Genomic DNA, 20,285 nt, shown 5'->3' on the forward strand with positions numbered 1-20,285 from the left:
ATCCAGTGTTCTTTCTGAACGCACATTCAGTGCTGCTGGAGGGTTTGTAGCAGATCGCCTGTCCACAGACTCTGTTGATAGGATCACATTTATAAAAATGAATCAGTCTTGGATCAGAAGCTATCAAGCACCTGATGCTGATGTAACTGATTGATTTTTCTATGGATGTGGGATCCCTTGAAGACTGCTTATGCTGAGTGACTATCCTATTCCTCCTCAATAGCTTCCAACAATATTTTTGGTTTAGGGCACCACAACTACTGCCTAAGGCCCAATTTTTCTGCCCCTGTTTAACAGGGGCATGTAAGTACAATTTTTGATCTAATATTTCACAGCAGGGCCCGTTCCTGTGCCCAACAAGAGTATCTGTGAGGGGTTACAGTGTTGTGGCACCACCACCACCAAAGGCCCAATTTTTCTGCCCCTGTTTAACAGGGGCATGTAATTACAGTTTTTGATCTAATATTTCATAGCAGGGCCTGTTCTTGCGCCCAACAAGTGTATCAGTGAGGCTTTACAGTGCTGTGGCACCACCACCAAAGGTCCAATTGTTCTGGCCCTGTTTAACAGGGGCATGTAATTACAATTTTTGATCTAATATTTCACAGCAGGGCCCGTTCCTGCGCCCAACAAGAGTATCTGTGAGGGGTTACAGTGCTGTGGCACCACCACCACCACCAAAGGCCCAATTTTTTTGCCCCTGTTTAACACGGGCACATAATTACAATTCTTGATCTAATATTTCACAGCAGGGCCCGTTCGTGCGCCCACCAAGAGTAACTGTGAGGGCTTCCAGTGTTGTGGCACCACCACCAAAGGCCCAATTTTTCTGCACCTGTTTAACAGGGGCATGTAATTACAATTTTTGATATAGTAATTCACAGCAGGACTCGTTCCTGCGCTCACCAAGAGTAACTGTGAGGGCTTACAGTGTTGTGGTAACACCAACACCTAAGGCCTAATTTTCTGCAGAGTATATAGGGCAGGCTGTATAGTATATATACTTCTGTTCAGAGTATATAGTGCCTGGTGCCCCCCTACGCTATTTTTTTTATTTGAGTGCGGGGTTCCCCTTAATATCCATACCAGATCCAAAGGGCCTGGTAATTGGCTAAGGGGGGGCCCATGCAGTTTTTCTCAATTATTTTCATCTATATTGCCAGGATCCAACAATACATTACAGCTGCAAGCAGTTTGAAATGACTTGTTTTCCTTTAGAAATTTCATTTTGCTTTGGTATTGTTCTAAACACGGGAAACCTGCGCCACTTTACAGGCATACTATAAACACCCCCCAGGCATGATATTTTAAGGAATATTTCATTTTTATTATTCATTTTTATTGTTTCACTTTAAGCATTATTAAAACCACTGCTCCCACCACTGCATTGATACATATCCCCAGGGGCAGGACCCAGGTCCCCAGACACTTTTTATGGCAATAACTTGCATATAAGCCTTTAAGATTAGCACTTTTGATTTTTCACATTCGTGACCCATAGACTTTAACGGTGTTTGCGTGTTTAAAGTAACTTTTTGCATGTTCTGCTGCAAACCTAACCGGGGGTGTTCGGCTCATTCTTAGTGACAATATAACAAGGGTTAATTTGTTATACTGACTCTTCTACCAACCAGTGCATCTTGTTACCTACACTAATTGTATCTATTTCCTGTTCCTTTATTTTTCTTTCTTTTTTTTTCAGCTTTTGTCTCTACATCACTTTACTAGCTACATCAGAAGTGATGACAAGGACAGTCGGTGTGTTGTATCCCCTCTCTGACATAGTTTGATCCCATAGGGGTGTCTGGGAGCGAGCAGATAACACCTGTTACCTGGTAATTTAGCAATTTATTTCTTCCCAACATTCACTCTATTGCTACCGGGTTCTGTCATTTGTATTCAACTGAATGATTCAACTTACTTTGTCAATTGTATGACAGACAATGTTCACACTTGTTTCATTTCTGTGAAAAATTCAATAAACAAAACATTGAAATAAAGTGAAAAAAAATTAAAAATAAAAATAACACACCTTAAGCTTAAGAAAATGCATTAACACAATGCATAGTGTGACTAGGTCCTAAAATGCTCTTGCCAATACTTCTCAAACCTTGATACTTCAGTAATGTTTGATTTAAAAAATCTAAATCATTATGAAAACATTTATATGTGTCTACCAATGTGGAAATTACATTGGAAGAATGCTGTATAATATACAGAGGACTTTCATATTTTTTCCAAATGCTTCCAGGATTTAAGTCATTCATTCATACCATGGGAGCAAAACAGCAAATGTTAACAATTTATTTTTCATGTACCTAAGCAATTATGCTATTGAAAGGAGGAAAATAAGGTATTTAAAGGCAACAGAAACCAGTAAAGATTCAGCTATATCTTGGATTGAGTTACTATTCATCATTTTAAATCAGGCATAATGTTTGCTTGTATGTCTGTAATCCTAGTGATGGAAATCCTTGGTATTACCCTTGCAATGGTTATAGACTCACAGAACACTCAGACACATTCAGAACTGATAAATATTACCTTAGAAAAAGCTAGAGACGTATAAATTGCTACTACAACACCAAAAAAGCAGTTTAACTCAATTTAGCGACTAAGTCAATGTTTTGCCAAGCCATCAAGCTTCTGCCTTATAAAAATCCCAGAGGCACTTGAATATCTGAGGTGGAAAAAAAGGTTAAACAGCATATGAAGCTCTAAGAGGAGCTGAAGGGACGTTATGCCCAATTAAACCATCAGCACTGCTCTCTCTCTCATAAACACTTGCTGCGTTATTCCCTCTGGAACACATTTTGAGGCAGTTAAAGAGAGAACCCAGCAAGTACTTTTTTTTTCAATAGAGCTATGTTATTGAGTCTCAAGTCCATCCTGGTCCTTATGGGTAAGAAGCTTCATACTCTCTATTAATCATCATCTTGCCTTCTAACACCTGGGACTGACTTCAACTCCCACTGTTACTATATTGACAATATTCCCTGTTGATTTCCTCATTTTCTCAGCCCAGACTAGAATGACCTCTTTAAAATTCTTTATAAACGTCAGTAATTGCCACATCAAACTTCAATTCATTATTTTCCCATGGCTCATGTATTTTAATGATATGAAAGTTGACTGCATTTACATGCAAATTGAAGTTTTATATTAATAAAGGCCACTAAAGGAAGATTGCATGGTAATACTCCATTATGACTTTTAAATACATTGGCCCATGTCTCAACTTGGTATTAGCATGGTCAGGCCATGAGGAAATCATGTTGGCCTGATTGCAATTTTGTTTGTCAAATGAAAGTACAATTTCATCAGGTTTTCCTGTCATTTCTAATAATGACTTAAGTTTGCTCGCTAAATTGAAGAATTTCACCAGGTCTGCGAATAATATGTGAAAACAGGTGAATAGACAGCTGCTTCTGTGTCAAATGTTCCATTATGAGCTCTGGGTTTAGTCAAAACCACAATGCTATTTTCTTTTTAAGCAGTCAAGTGCCTATATATAAACTACACTGATTAAAACAAAGTTTCAAATATGTTTAACAATCGATATCTATGCTGTGATATTTGTGATATCTTTATTCAAGAGAAAAAAACTAATAACCACTTTTGCAGTTATTAAAAAGAAATATAGCTACTTTGCATTGGATTTGGTAAATAATGTGAAGCTGCATTCAATCATCCAATCAAATGTAAAATCCTATTTTCATAACTTCCTGTTTACTTGATTGGGTATTCAAAGTGAATACAGCTTCACCTTATTAACCAAATTCAGGGTACACTTAATTAACAAATCTAGTAAATTGTTTGTTGTATTTTATAATTGGTATGTTAATCTGTAAATTGCTGTATTACATTTTAGGTAAACACAGCTCTTTGTAGAACTGATATAGTCCTTTAGGTTTGGTTTGCCAATCTTTGTCACGTGAGTTTGGCATGCATGCCCTAGACTATGTTGTTTATTTTGTTGTGTAAAAACTTACCTAACCAGATGATACCTTTCATCTATTTATAAAAAATGCATGCGGAATGATGTCATTGTTATGTCAAATGATGGCCTTGTGAAAAAATAAGAATAATAGTTTAGATTGGACTGGATATCTGGCTCTTACCCTTGTTTCTCGAGAATAAGTAAAAGAATTTGAGCAATAACTTTATTTCCAGTGGGAATTACAGTAACAGAAATCTGGGCAGTAGTCTCAATTCCATGGCTCTAAGTGGAGAATGATCTTTATGTTTTAATGCATTGTCATTGGGATACACAATATATTATTAAAGTGTTTGTTAACTCAAAATTATAAAACACTGCCAGCCCCTCTATTAAAGGCAGGCATACCACACTGTGTAAGCCTTTTCTAAAAACTAGGCTTGTAAATACCTTTTTAGGGCAATCTTTAGGCCAGTCACATGACTCGCGGCTGCTTTACAACTTTGATACATGGTAACCGCAGGAGGGGCCAAGATCTCCCTCTGACGTCAGCCTGGAAGGTCCCGTGGCCGCTCAGCCCCTCCCGCAGAAGCACTGTCTCAGAGATGTAAAGCAGCCATGAGTCATGTGACAGGGCTGAAGATAGTTCTAAAAATGTATTTACAATCATTGTTTTTAGAAAAAACTTACACAGTGTGGTATGCCATACACACACTCACTATGATATTCTCTACTATGCCTGCCTAAAATAGAGGAACTGGCAACTGGCAGTTTTTTATTTTTACGAATAGCGGCGGGGATGGGGGGGGCAGAGACAGAGACACAGAACAGAGCTGACAGGCAGGAAGGAGGGGGTGAGGGGGAGAGAAAGGAGCAGAGAGGACATCTACAGATGACGGAGGGATGTAAACTGACCACGGTGGTCAGGGCTTACCAGCCCTGATTATTGTGGTCAGTGCAGAGAGGGGGACACAGGAAGTGGCAGGATGAGTTGGGTTTTTTACAGTTTAGAGGGGGAAGATTAAACAGCACAAGCACTGTGCTGTTTAACCACTTGCCACCCGCCATATAGCAAAATGATGGCAGCAAAGCGGTTCCAATATCCTGACCAGACGTCCAGCAGGATAACAGCTGCCGCACGCCCGTGGGGGCGTGCATTGCGGTGATTGGTGGTGTGGTGTGTTAGTCTGACACACCACTACACCGATCTTGGTAAAGAGTCTCTGGTGGAGACTCTTTACCAGGTGATCAGCCATGTCCGATCACGGCTGATCACAGTGTAAACAGGAAGAGCCATTGATCGGCTTTTCCTCACTCGGGTCTGTCAGACATGAGTAGAGGAGAGCCAACTGACTGCTCCTCTCACGGGGGGGGTCTTTGCTGAGTGATTATCAGCGCAGCCCCCTTGAGGATGCCCACAGTGGACCACCAGGGGCGCCACTAGGACCACCAGGGATTTCACCATCAGATATGCCACCCTAGACCACCAGGGCTAGACCAATAGACCCTAGACCAATCAGTGCCCACAATGGATGCCAATCAGTGCCCACAATGGGCATCACTGATTGGCAGGCATTATTGTTTGGCACTGATTGGCATCCATCTATACCATCATTTACTGTACATCAGTGCCACCTATCAGTGCCCATCCATGCCCATCCATGCCACCTATCAGTGCCCATCTGTGCCGCCTATAAGTGCCCATCTGTGCCACCTATCAGTGCCCATCCGTACCGCCTATCAGTGCCCATCCATGCTGCCTATCAGTGCCCATCCATGCCGACTTTCAGTGCCCATCCATGCCACCTATGTGTACCCATCAGTGCTGCATATCAGTGCCACCTATCAGTGCCCATCAGTGCTGCCTATCAGTGACCCATCAGTGCAGCATATTAGTGCCCATCATCAGTGCCCATCAGTGCCACCTGATCAGTGCCACCTCATTGGTGCCACCTCATCGGTGCCCATCAGTGCTGCCTTATCAGTGCCGTCAGTGCAGCCCCATCAGTGCCCATCAGTGAAGGAGAAAACTTACTTATTTACAAAGTTTTGTAACAGCAACAAAAAAAAACATTTATTTTCAAAATGTTTGGTCTTTTTTTATTTGTTTAGCAGAAAATAAAAATCCCAGAGGTGATCAAATACCACCAAAAGAAAGCTCTATTTGTGGGAACAAAATGATAAAAATTTTGTTTGGGTACAGTGTAGCATGACCATGCAATTGTCATTTAAAATGCGACAGCGCTGAAAGATGAAAATTGGTCTGGGCAGGAAGGTGTATAAGTGCCCTGTATTGAAGTGGTTAATCTGCTTTAAGGGAACAGGATCTGAATTTTTTTGGGGGGTTAACAAACACTTTAAGCATATGGTTATTTCAGCAGGTTATCATAACTTTTGGAAAGCGATCAGAGTACTGCTGTAGATCTTTTCATCTCTTCATTTAAATTGCTCCCAGCTTGAAATTCTTGAGGCCATATAATCGGTTTATTGAACAATAAAAGTATATCAATATGTTTTACAATAAATAATAGCGTAATACTATGGCTTTGGGTGGGAAAAAAAAAAAAAACAACAAACAACCAACCAAAAAAAAAAAACTTCACTGTCTTCAGAGGGTGTAAACAACCACATAGCTTTTTTTTAGGATTAATCCCAAGTAGGTCTGTTTATATTTGAAAACAAATGCAAGCATGTAGGCATTTAGCTTTTCAGCACTTAGGTATGTAAATGGGAAGCCTAAGGATTAGACTAAAGTTCTTTCACCCACTTCTCTTTTATCCTTACCTTACCTTTGTTCTTGGGAAATTTACACATTACATCAAACTCAAATCCCAGACAACTTCCAGAGGATATTGTGGGCACTTTTGTGCTTAGTTCATCCTTTCCTATTTAGTTTTTTAAGGATAACTGTGTGTACTGAACTACTTACCACATGCTGTTATCTGGGACGTCGAGTTCACAAAGCTTTGTTTTTTTAATCAGAATCACAATACCTGGTTTTATGGACCAAAATCCCACCATTGTAAAATATATGCATGCTTAAGTGATCAGAGTCTTTAATATGTAGTTGAAAGGCAGCTACTTTTAGTACTTTTAGTAAGGGTGATAATAAAAAAATGAACTACTTTTAATAATGCATATAAATTGAGTAAAATTATAAATGCAACACTTTTGTGTTTGCCCCTATTTATCATGAGCTGAACTTAAAGATCTATGACTTTTTCTATGTACACAAAAGGTCTCTTTCTCTCAAATATTGTTCACAAATCTGTCTAAATCTGTGTTAGTGAGCACTTTTCCTTTGCCGAGACAATCCATTCACCTCACAGGTGTGGCATATCAAGATGCTGATTAGACAGCATGATAATGGCAGGTGTGCCTTAGGCCACAATAAAAGGCCACTCTAAAATGTGCAGTTTTACTGTATTGGGGGGGTCCGGGGGGAGGGTCCGTAAACCAGTCAGTATCTGGTGTGACCACCATTTGCCTCACATAGTGCAGCAGCACATCTCCTACTCATAGAGTTGATCAGATTGTTGATTGTGGCTTGTGGAATGTTGGTCCATTTCTCTTTAATGGCTGTAAAAAGTTGCTGGATATTGGCAGGAATTGGAACACGCTGTTGTATACACCAATCTATATCTTCCTAAACATGCTCAATGGGTGACAAATCCGGTGAGTATGCTGGCCATGCAAGAACTGGGATGTTTTCAGCTTCCAGGAATTGTGTACAGATCCTTGCAACATGGGGCCATGCATTATCATGCTGCAACATGAGGTGATGGTCGTGGATGAATGGTACAACAATGGGCCTCAGAATCTCATCACAGTATATCTGTGCATTCAAAATGGCATCAATAAAATTCATCTGTGTTCTTTGTCCGTAGCATATGCCTGCCCATACCATAACCCCACCGCCACCATGGGCCACTCGATCCAGAATGTTGACATCAGCAAACCGCTAACCCACATGACGCCATAAACTCTGTCTGCCATCTGCCCTGTACAGTAAAAACTGGGATTCATCCATGAAGAGAATACCTCTCCAAAGTGCCAGACGCCATTGAATGTAAGTATTTGCCCACTCAAGTCGGTTACAACGACAAACTGCAGGCAGGTCGAGACCCCGATGAAGACGATGAGCATGAAGATGAATTTCCCTGAGGTTTTAACAGTTTGTGCAGAAAATCTTTGGTTATACAAACCGATTGTTGCAGCAGCTGTCCGGGTGGCTGGTCTCAGACCAGGTGGAGGGGAGGTGGAGGTGAAGGTGAAGGTGAAGGTGGAGGTGGAGGTGAAGAGGCTTGATGTGGAGGTCCTGGGCTGGTGTGGTTACACGTGGTCTGTGGTTGTGAGCCCGGTTGGATGTACTACCAAATTTTCTGAAACACCTTTGCAGACAACTTAAGGTAGAGAAATGAACATTCAATTCAAGGGCAACAGCTGTGGTGAACATCCCTGCATTATACTGTGTGATAGCACTGCACATTTTAGAGTGGCCTTTTATTGTGGCCAGCCTAAGGCACACCTGTGCAATAATCATGCTGTCTAATCAGCACCTGGATATGCCACACCTGTGAGGTGGATGGATTATCTTGGCAAAGGAGAAGTGCTCACTAACACAGATTTAGATAGATTTGTGAACAATATATGAGAGAAATAGGCCTTTTGTTTACATAGAAAATGTCGTAGATCTTTGAGTTCAGCTCATGATAAATAGGGGCAAACACAAAAATGTTGCATTTATAATTTTGCTCAGTGTATAATAATATATGTAAAAATAAACTTTTAATATTACCCTAAGAATAAATTCTATATAACCCTAATGTTCTAGCTAATATTATTATTATTATCCATTTCAGCCCCGGAAGATTTTACCCCCTTCCTGACCAGAGCACTTTTTAAAATTTGGCATTGCTTCAATTTAACTGGTAATTGCGCGGCCATGCGATGCTGTACCCAAACTAAATTTGCGTCCTTTTTTTCCCCACAAATAGAGCTTTCTTTTTGTGGTATTTGATCACCTCTGCGGTTTTTATTTTTTGCGCTATAAACAAAAAAAGCGACAATTTTGAAAAAAAAAAACATTTTTTACTTTTTGCTATAATAAATATCACCAAAAATGTTTTTAAAAACAAATTTCTTCATTAGTTTTGGCCAATATATATTCTTCTACATACTCTTGGTAAAAAAAAAATCGCAATAAGCGTATATTGATTGGTTTGCGCAAAAGTTATAGTGTCTGTAAACTATGGGAAAGATTTATGGCATTTTTATAGCATTTTTATTATTATTTTTTTTTTTTTTACTAGTATTGGCATTGATCTGCGATTTTTATCGGTACTGCAACATCGCAGGAGACAGATCAGACACTTTTAACACATTTTTGGGACCATTGACATTTATACAGTTATCAGTGCTATAAAAATGCACTGATTACTGTGTAAATGTCACTGGTAGGGAAGGGGTTAACACTAGGTGGCGATCAAGGGGTTAAATGTGTGTTCCCTCAGTGTGTTCTAACTGTATGGGGATAGGACTGAGTAAGAGAGGAGGCATATCATTGTTCCTATTTACTAGGGACAAACAACATGTCTCCTCTCCCCTAACAGCTCTTAAAGGACCGATGTACCCATATGGGATTTTGCGATCCCTGGCCACTTTGCCGACGTATATTGGTGTGAGTCGGTCGGCAAGTGGTTAAAGGTACTTATATAGCACCATCAATTTACACAGTGCTTTACTTATATATTGTATATTCACATCAGTGCCTGTCCTCAAGTAGCTTACAATCCAAGGTCCCTAACTTACATACATATGCATACTAGGGCCAATTTAGACAGAGACAGAGAGAGTTTCACAGATTAGCATTTAAGTAGGGATAAAACGTTTTGGGAAGGGTAATGGAAGCTACAGTCCACAAAGAATGCACCTCTTATTGGCAAAGGGAGGATTCAATACAAATATAAAGATGGCTCTTATAGGAGGGGAAAGAGAGATAAGGAGATCAAAAAAAAAAGAAGAAAACATACCTAGATATAGAGTGAAAAAGGGTCAATGGGGAACATGACAAAATAGGTGGAAAAGTTGAATAGTAGTAGTAGTCAGTAGGAGAACAAACAAGGAGGGAGGTCAGATTTTGTGTAGCAGGATTGGTGTCCTATATATTACTGTGATTTGATTGCGTGTGAACATTTTTCATCAGTAGCCTATTGAATTAAAGGTTTTAAACATAGCTGTTTGTGAGAATGGCATCCCTTCTGTGCATATGAAAGAGGTCCCTGAGAAAGAAATAGCTTTCCTGAATGTAACTTTTGTATCTGATATTGCAAACCAGGCAAGTGTTGTGGATAGGGCTCCTAAAAGATGATGTTATCTTCTTTTTGGTGATTCAGTCGTAAGTGGTATATCTTAGAAAATCATGTGGAAGTGTCAAAGGAAATTAGGTGTTTATCTGGTGCTACTGTCATGAGAGGTAAAAGACTCATATTAAATATTGTCAAGAAAGCTGGAGAAGAATTCAGTGTTGATGTTGGTGTGCACCTTGGCTCCTTGTATTCTTTACAGAAGGATTTTCAGAAATTGGGTCAGGATCCTCACCATTTATGGATTACACTTAGATTTTCAGCGCTCTTAACTGTCCATAATGGGAAAATCCTTCAACATTTGTGTAAAGATTGGTGCAAAGCTGAAGGTTTTGGTTATGTAAAGCCCCGTACACACAAGCAGAATGTCAGGAGACTTTTGCCGAGTTAAAAAAAAATCAGCCGACATTTTGCCCGTGTGTATGTCATTTTGGCCGGCTTCTGCCAGATGTGCATGCTGGAAAACCACTAGCCAACCAACTCCCAATCAGCGCTCTCAGCCAATGTCAGTTGGAGAGTCCTGGACTAACCTCGCATGGTTAGTACAGCAGCTCCGACCAGAGCTGACAGGTTTTTTTCGTGCAACCCGCTGGATTGCATAAAAAAAACTGTAGTGTGTACCCAGCATTAGTTATGATCCTAGCAGGTGGTCTTATATTGAGCTGTATGAAAGAGATGGTCTGCATCCTTCAAACAAGTGCACTGAGCTTAATATGAGATTTTAGGAGTTTGTGGACATCCATTTAAACTGAGAAATAGGGCAAGCGATTTGAGATCATTTCAGACCCAAGAAGTTAAACAAATGTGAGCGTTTGTGTTGCTAGGGACTTGGCTTGGCTCCCGGTGTTAAAAATACATCAGTAGATAGCAAAGTTTGTCACATCATGTGCACTAATGCTCATAGTTTAGGCAACAAGCTTTGTGAGCTGATAGCTCTTATGTCTACAGACAATTTGGACTTTGCTGTGATTACAGAAACATGGTTCAAGGATTCACATGACTGGGAAGTAATTATACCAGGGTACACACTATACAGGAAAGACAGAGTAGAAAAGGGGGAGGGGAGGGAGTGGAGTTGCCATATATGTCAAAAAAGGCATAAGGTTATCCTAAATTTAAAAAAGAATGAAATATTTAAAACCCTCTGGGTTTGCCTTCCAATGAGATAGGGATCATCCCTAAGGCTGGATTCACACCTATGCATTTTTGGTGCTTTTTGCATTTTGCAGATTTGCACTACAGAACGTGTTCCATAGGAAACCATGTTAAATGGACTGTAGTGCAAATCTGCAAAATGCAAAAAGCACTAAAACTGCATAGGTGTGAATCCAGCCTTAGAATTGGTGCAGTATACAGCACCCCTGGACAGTCTGAAGAATATAACCTTTTTATTGATGAGATAACTCAATTAGCAATGAATAGAGAGGTTTTAATTATAGGTGACTCCAACATGCCCGACATTAACTGGAATTCTCAAATTGCAATTACAAGCAGCAGCAGGGATGTAATGGAGACTCTAAATGGGGTTGATCTGTTAGTGAAAAGCCCAACCTGAGGAGATCATATACTGGACCTTATACTGAAAAATGGGGATAAATTTACTTGTGTTGGGGTGGGAGAAGTGGCAGAAGATGGTAATGCTGTAAGGTTTAATAATTTTGGGGGGCCTGAATTCCCAAAAAAATATTTGTTAACATCAGCTAAAGGGGTTTTGTACTAATTGCTGATCCAGGACTGGTTCATTTATTAAAGTGAGCTAGTTATCTGTTTCTGGAGTTGTTTCTCTGTGACAAAACCTCCCAGTCCAAGATACAGTGGGGCAAAAAAGTATTTAGTCAGCCACCAATTGTGCAAGTTCTCCCACTTAAAAAGATGAGAGAGGCCTGTAATTGTCATCATAGGTATACCTCAACTATGACAGACAAAATGTGGAAACAAATCCAGACAATCACATTGTCTGATTTTTGAAAGAATGTATTTGCAAATTATGGTGGAAAATAAGTATTTTGTCAATATCAAAAGTTCATCTCAGTACTTTGTTATATATTCTTTGTTGGCAATGACAGAGGTCAAACGTTTTCTGTAAGTTTTCACAAGGTTGTCACACACTGTTGCTGGTATGTTGGCCCATTCCTCAATGCAGATCTCCTCTAGAGCAATGATGTTTTGGGGCTGTCCAGATCTCAACCCCATAGAAAACCTTTGGAGGGAGTTGAAAGTCTGTGTTGCCCAATATATTAGGAATGAGCTTCGCGTTCGAGTCGAACTGATGTTTGTGTTTGACTCGAACATCGGCTGTTCAATCCGAATTGCGAACGATATGGGCCGTTCGCACCAAATTCGTGTGGCGCGTCATGGCCCATAATTCACTGCGGCATCGCAGTGCATTGCTGGCTGATGATTGGCCAAGCATGCACTATGACCCGCATGCTTGGCCAATCACAGCGCCGTCAGTAGAGAGAGCTGTAATTGGCCAAAGCCAGGGTGGCTTTGGCCAATTATGGCTCAGGGGGTTTAGAACACGCCCCACACTATATAAGGCCGCCTGCACAGTGGCCCTGTGTAGTGTGTTCCGGCGTGCTTAGAGAGAGAGAGACAGTGTCATTTCATTTGAGTTAGCTAGATTAGGCAGGACAGTCAGTGAGTTAGCTGCACTTACAGTGTATTGTGTATATATATGCATCCCAGGTGTTGTATATATATATATATATATATATATATATATATATATACTGTATTCAGTTTAGCTAGATCCGTTCCTGTTATCTTCCTACTGACAGGCAGGCTTGTCTTGTTACAGTATTTACAGCTACCTGAAGAAAATTGCTGGTGTTCTTCTGATTCTATTAGTACCACAGTCAGGCAGATAGACTATTTACAGTTAGTGTAGTGCGTCCTCCTCACAGTGTCAGTTAAAGCTACAAGTTAGTTTAGTGTGACCTCTGCACAGTGTTCAGCTAAAACTACAAGTTAGTGTAGTGCGTCCTCCTCACAGTGTTCAGCTAAAGCTACAAGTTAGTGTAGTGTGACCTCTGCACAGTGTTCAGCTAAAGCTACAAGTTAGTGTAGTGCACCCTCTGAACAGTGTTCAGCTAAAACTACAAGTTAGTGTAGTGTGACCTCTGCACAGTGTTCACCTAAAGCTAAAAGTTAGTGTAGTGCGTCCTCCTCACAGTGTTCAGCTAAAACTACAAGTTAGTGTAGTGCAACCTCTGCACAGTGTTCAGCTAAAGCTACAAGTTAGTGTAGTGCATCCTCCTCACAGTGTTCAGCTAAAACTACAAGTTAGTTTTGTGTGACCTCTGCACAGTGTTCAGCTAAAGCTACAAGTTAGGGTAGTGCGTCCTCCTCACAGTGTTCAGCTAAAGCTACAAGTTAGTGTAGTGCGTCCTCCTCACAGTGTTCAGCTAAAACTACAAGTTAGTGTAGTGCGACCTCTGCACAGTGTTCAGCTAAAGCTACATGTTAGTGTAGTGCATCCTCCTCACAGTGTTCAGCTAAAACTACAAGTTAGTGTATTGCGACCTCTGCACAGTGTTCAGCTAAAGCTACAAGTTAGTAGACATGTACATTCGTTTTCGTCCGAATGCATTTTCGTCCGAATTTCAGGTATTTTCGTTATCGTTTTAACAAACGATAACGAAAGCGCAGATTCCGAAAAACGAAAGATCCGACATAAACAAATGCTTTATTTTCATTTTTGTTGCGACAACAGTTCGATATAGATAGAAGATTCGACATGACGCTAACAATAACAATTTGTGTCTATCGAACATGTGGTCGAATGTGCCTAACCTTAACTCTATAGTCTATCCACCATAGTAGTCCAAGATTATTCGAAAAGATTTGATATAGAGAGAAAAGATTCGACATAGAGAGAAAAGATTCGACATAGACAGAAAAGATTTGATGTAGAGAGAAAAATTAAGTAAAATAAAAATAATGATGATGATGGTTATTGGCCAATTGTAACCAAAGAGGAGGGGCAGTAAAATAGCTAGAACCGCATGTACAGCCAACTTAGTTTTACTTACGATTTGCTAGCAGAGAGAGACAGACATGCTGATTCATTTAAGAACAGTCAATCTTAGCTGGTCCGTTTGAATTGTCACTTTGTCAGAGAACCTGAACTACTTCATTTGAGCATAAGTTAAGCACAGCAGCAGAAGAGTAGTGAAGCAAGCTACATCTGTGTTGTGAACTTGATAGATAGACTAGTGATACTAGTGTTGCTGCTAGTGTTGTGATAGCCTCAGAGGCTGCCCGTGTTGTGGTGGGGGGTGATTTATAGATTGAGATTGTATATACCCTATCTCCACTCCAGTCCATTTGCTGACTTGCAGTTGCTGTAAAGTTCAGAAATGTACCGTTCTAACGTAAAAGTGAAGGCTGGTAAAGGTCGTGGTCGCGGTCGCGGTGGACGCCTTGCTAAAAAAAGTGGCAAGGTCTCTGCTACTAGTGCCTCTGACACTTCTGCCGCCACCAACATGCTGTCCACAGCAGTGGGGTGTCACCGCCAGTGCCACCAGCAAAGCTAGTTCCACCACCCCCAGTTCTTCTAATATTACTTTTCCTGCCGGACCACCAACATCTGCTGCCACTTCCACTGCCAGGGCAGCGCCTCCTTCCACTTTTACAGGTGTCATAGCTGCATATTTTTATGGAATAGGCAAGAAACCTAGTAAAGTGGAGGTGCCTTTACAGTCACCACCACCAATCACACTACCAGTGCCACTGCCCAGCTCCCCAAAGAAGCAATTGAGGGAGACAGCAGCAGAGACAGAGTGTGAAACTTTTTTTCATTGGCCCAAGAAGATGATTTAGAATGTGATGCTCCTCTTTCCCCAAACACTGCGGATGTTTTATATAATCTTAGCCCACAGGACTTACAGCTTGACCTGGAGAAAGTGCAAGAGGGATATTCTGTGAGGAGTAGGACAGGTAGCAGTCCACATTTTTCATATGCTGCTAACTCCCCTTCTCCCTCTGTTATTATGGAAGACTCCTGTGATGATATTACTGACCTCCCAGTCCCCAGCACCCCTGCCATTAGCAGCACTAGTTCTAGTTCACCAAGTGTAACTGTAGTGGCAACAGCTTCCACCACTGGTGTGCTACCTGCTGCAGATATATCAGCCCTAAATAGATATCAACAGGGTCAGGGGGCTGCATCCGCCACAGCAACATTTGAAAGTACTTTCAAACATTGGAAGGCGAGTTCTTTGCCAAGTGTAAATTGTGTGGGAAGCAAGTAAGTAGGGGTAAAAAGTTAGGTCATTTAACCAATGCTGGTATAAACCTACACCTTAAAAATTACCACCACTCTACTTTACTGTGGGCAGAGGCAGAAAAAGAAGATGGTAGCGCAGGAAGCAGCATAACGGACTCTGACTGTACTGGTGGTACCTCCTCAAGCACACCACTTACTCAGAGCACAGGAGGCAATAGAGAGGGTTCAATTAATACAACCCGTCCACGTGCAGTAGTTCCACTGCAGACCCAATCAGGCTCCTTATCCTCTCAAGGACATCATCAGCCTACCCTCGATAGTTTTGTTGGCTTTAGTTCCAAGGGCATGTCAAAACAGCAGGCCAACAAGATCACCCGCCTCATTGGCCAATTCATTGCTGTTGGAGGAGCCTCTTTTCGCATGATTGAAGGGGAGCCATTTAAACAGCTCATGCATGCCCTTGCTCCACGATACATTGTTCCTGCAGGAACAACTTTCAGCAGAAAGATTATTCCAGCACTATACCACTCGTGCGTTGGATTATTGAAGGAAAAAATGGCCAAAGCCGAGGGTCAGACAATTCATTTGACAACTGATTTGTGGACAGCTCCCAGCGGTCAACACGCTTTCCTGTCTTTGACTGCACACTGGTAGCAGGCCACTGTGCCTGTTGGTGGTGGCACTGGTGTAAGAGTTCAAACTCCATCAGGAAGCAGGTCTGCAGCGCAAGACCAGCAGGGTTATCAAGCTTTCCTGCTCCACACAGAAGTCCGTGATGACAAACACAGCTCTGCCAACATATTGCGGACAATTAGATCAATGTTGGCCAATTGGTTTGGAGAGTGGGCAGTCACCAATGTCTCTGTTGGGTTCATTGTGACAGACAGAGGTTCAAACATGGTTAAAGCTCTCCAAGATGGATCTTTTGTCGGTGTGCGCTGTTCTGCACACATACTGCATTTAGTGGTCAAGGGTGCAATCCCAGTGGAGAAAAACAACAAGATTGCTCAAATCTTGGACCTTTGCAGAAAGATCGCAGGGCATTTCCACCGCAGTGTAGGGGCTAGTCAACTGTTGAGGGAGAACAATCAGGACTCCCCATACATCGCCTGAAACATGACTGTTGTATAACAGATGTAACTCTACCACCACTTATATACCCCAACCTCTTAACCTTACCTTATTAATTGAGACCACACCAAGGTTGGAGTTAACAAGGCCGTAGCAGCCTAATTTATTTAAACAAATATATATATATTCAAATTAACATAAAACATTGAAACATCTGTTAATCAACCCATCAATCTCCTAGCGTTGGTCTTTGCAGGAACTTCATAACCATCTGTGAAAAAACAATACTGCACTGCGGTACCTCTCCAAGTGTATTAATAGGCCTCAAGCCGACAGACTGGCTCAGAGACAACCACTAACCGCAGTGCCCCCATTAACACTTTCCAGCTAATCTCCATTAGCTGGAAACCACCATCAGGACCCATAGCAACGATAGTTCCTGAACTCTTCCTTCTGAAATATCTTCCTTCCCCTGCAAAGACCAACACCCGCCACAGCACCCAAAGGAAACACCTTACCTATGGGTGCCCCTCCACACCCGAAGTGCTCTCTGAATACCCTCTTGTAATCCGAACACCCACATGTCAATACCCACCTCATGCAGATACACCCCATCTGCCCTCAGGTATCTCCATGTCTCAAACTCCAATTCCACGTGCCTAATAGCCAATCCCCCATGCCTAACCATATACTTGCTCACATCCCTATTAATCTTTTTCCTGGCCCTGCTAACCCCTTCCGCCGACCTGGCCATCCGCCATGTTGTACGAGCCACTATGTCCGACCAAAACAATGACCATGCCAGGAAAATCCCTCATTAACCGCCACACATCGAATTTGATGTCTCGCGTAATGTCCAACATGGACCTAACCCCCAGATCATTGCCGCCCACATGCAAAAACGTCGGGCAGCCTGTCCCTTTTTGGCATACCGATGCACTTCAGGAACAATCCTACCCCATAACATCCCAGGGACTCCCAACCACCGAATACAGCCTACCGTCTATAAAAAACCCATATGCCTGCCTTCTTACCCAACATCACCCCTCCTGGCCCCCCAGCACACCTAGGAATGACCCATTATCCAGACCATTCCTGCCACCGATTTTGAAATTATAAGAGAGCAAACCCAACACCATGACCAAATAGTATTCCATACCACGCAGGGCCTAACATCAAACTCCTCCCCACCCTAATACTTCACAACCCAACCACAAGGTGAGGCCGAACTTCTGTCTGGGACCTCCTTAAATTCCCACCACCCAATACGCTTTTACCGACTCCACATCCAGTCCACTTCTGGCTGCCTCCGTAGCAGCCCCTATCCGAAATGAATGAGAGGAAAAACTCCTTCTCTACCCACCCCAATGCCGTAAACATTTTCTTACAAAAAACATCAACAAATTGAAAGCGCGATAAAGGAGATCCTTCTACATGCACTAAAAACGGACCCCGTGACTGGCGGGCAAACTCCAAAGCCCCCTTTACCGCCCTACCAGGCACAGAAGCGAACCTGGCACTGGAGCACCTGTACTGACCCTTTACCCATTTGATCGGTCTTCGATCTACGCAAAAATAACGCCAAACCGTCATCTCCACATATCACCTCGTGACTCCCAATTCCCCCATGAACCTTTTGAAGGACTGACCAACTCCTCTATCCTAAACGCCCCAAAGAACGCTAACAAAAAGGCCACCTTGAACAAGATGGCCTAATATTCAGATCAACACACTCCCCCAAATGTGCTACCATACCCCGCATCAGGACAAAAGTTACTGGTCTCCTGGCATCCCTGCGGACCACCGATCGCCGGTAACCCTTAATCGCCTGTCGCACCCCAAAATCTTTTGTGAAATCAGATTGACCTTGCAATTTGAATAGGAAAGCTAAACCAGCTAACTTTATATTCATAGCAGGAGCGGACACCCCCTCTTCCATATGCCCCACACTGAAATACAACACCAGTAAATGAACTGCCAGGCCAGCTGACCCTTCACCAGCCTTTTGAACAAACGCCAGCCCTTCCTTCCATCCCCTTCAGATCCCTGAATGAAGCACCCCACAATTTCACCGCCAGCACCACCAGAAATAATTCCAGCAACACTAGATTCTTCGTAACTCCCGCTTCAATCCATGACCGCGGCCATGGACCAGCACTCCACTGACCCTGGAAGAAAAAAACCCCAAAACCCGTAGAGCCAGCAGCATCCATAATAATTTTCATGTCAAAATTGCTACAGGCCCTAAAATCCATAGCGCCCGTCCGTGAAAGGATTCCCAAAAAATGTATGCCATATCCTCAAGTCCTCCCTGTGCGCTTTAACCAAGCGCACAACGCTCGTGGGAGACCTGATCCCGGCCGTTCTTGCCAAAAGCCAATGACAGAAAACCCACCCCCATTGGCCGAATGTGACATGCCAAATTCAGCTTACCCCCGAGCGATTGCAGTACTCACAGCTGACTTTGCGTAAACCAATCACACCTGCAATTTCCCCTTTTAAATTCGCCAGCTTATCTTTCCGACAACCTGCATTCCATTGCACCCGAGTCCAAGACAACGCCCAGGAATGTGATGACCGTGCTAGGCCCCCCCGTCTTCTTAGGTGCCACCGGGATGCCAAACCGGTCCGCTCTGTGTTCCAACGTAGCCAGGAGCCCCGCGCAGATTCTGGAAGAAGCTGGTCCTATGCAAAGGAAATCGTCCAGGTAATGGATGATCGAATTCCCGCCCGACACATCCCTTACCACCCATTCCACAACTGAGCTAAATTGCTCAAACAGTGCACAGGAATATATAGCAACCCATCGGTAGGCATTGGACAACGTAAATTTAATCATTCCAATGACACCCCAGCAACCGGAAACTATATGGGTGAACTGGGAGTAGGCGAAAAACTGATTCCACCTCCACCTTCACCATCAATGTCCCCTTTCCATAATGATGAACCCAACCCACCGCAGCATCGAACGATGTACTACTCACCGAACATGTCTCCTGGTCAATGGCATCATTAACCGACCCCCTTTTGGAAAAGAAAAGTGGTGAATCAACCTAAATTTGTTGGGCTACTACTTTGGCACTACTCCAAAGGGGAAACTACCAAATCAGCCAAACAGTGCAGACGGAAAGGGGCCCCCCATGCGACCCCATGCAACTTCCCTACTCATTTCCCTTAGAAACTACATCTGGCTGTCGCATGGCCGATCACAAAGTGCAAGACACCGGGGAATCACCTCTAAAGTACATGGAATCCTAAAGCCAACTGTGAAACCTGAATCCCGCAACTGAGCCACTTTCCTATCTGGATACCTACCGAGAAAACGGCCACATCCTTTTCACCATCACTGGGGTCCTCCCTCTTGTGTCCAGCCTCTCCAGAACGACCTATTCCTTGCTTGAAACATCTGGACGACGGATGAGACCATCCACACCCTGAACACTCGTGCTTGTACCGGCACATCCCTCTGAACGTGCAGGTCCCAGCATTGTACTGCCAGCATACCCCTTTTTTGTTGCCGGCCGCCTGTCCCTGAGCCGAAAGTCCACCGGCCTCCCCTGAAAAATAACTGGTGCGGAGCCCACGCAGCCGTCCTCCAGCACAGTCACAGGCTGATGTCCTTATGGTCCCATCTCAAATGTCGTCCCCTCTTCTCTCCGTTCTCCTCCTTTGAATGATCCGG

This window comes from Aquarana catesbeiana, linkage group LG05 (assembly GCF_042186555.1).
Source record: "Aquarana catesbeiana isolate 2022-GZ linkage group LG05, ASM4218655v1, whole genome shotgun sequence".
Taxonomy (NCBI): domain Eukaryota; kingdom Metazoa; phylum Chordata; class Amphibia; order Anura; family Ranidae; genus Aquarana; species Aquarana catesbeiana.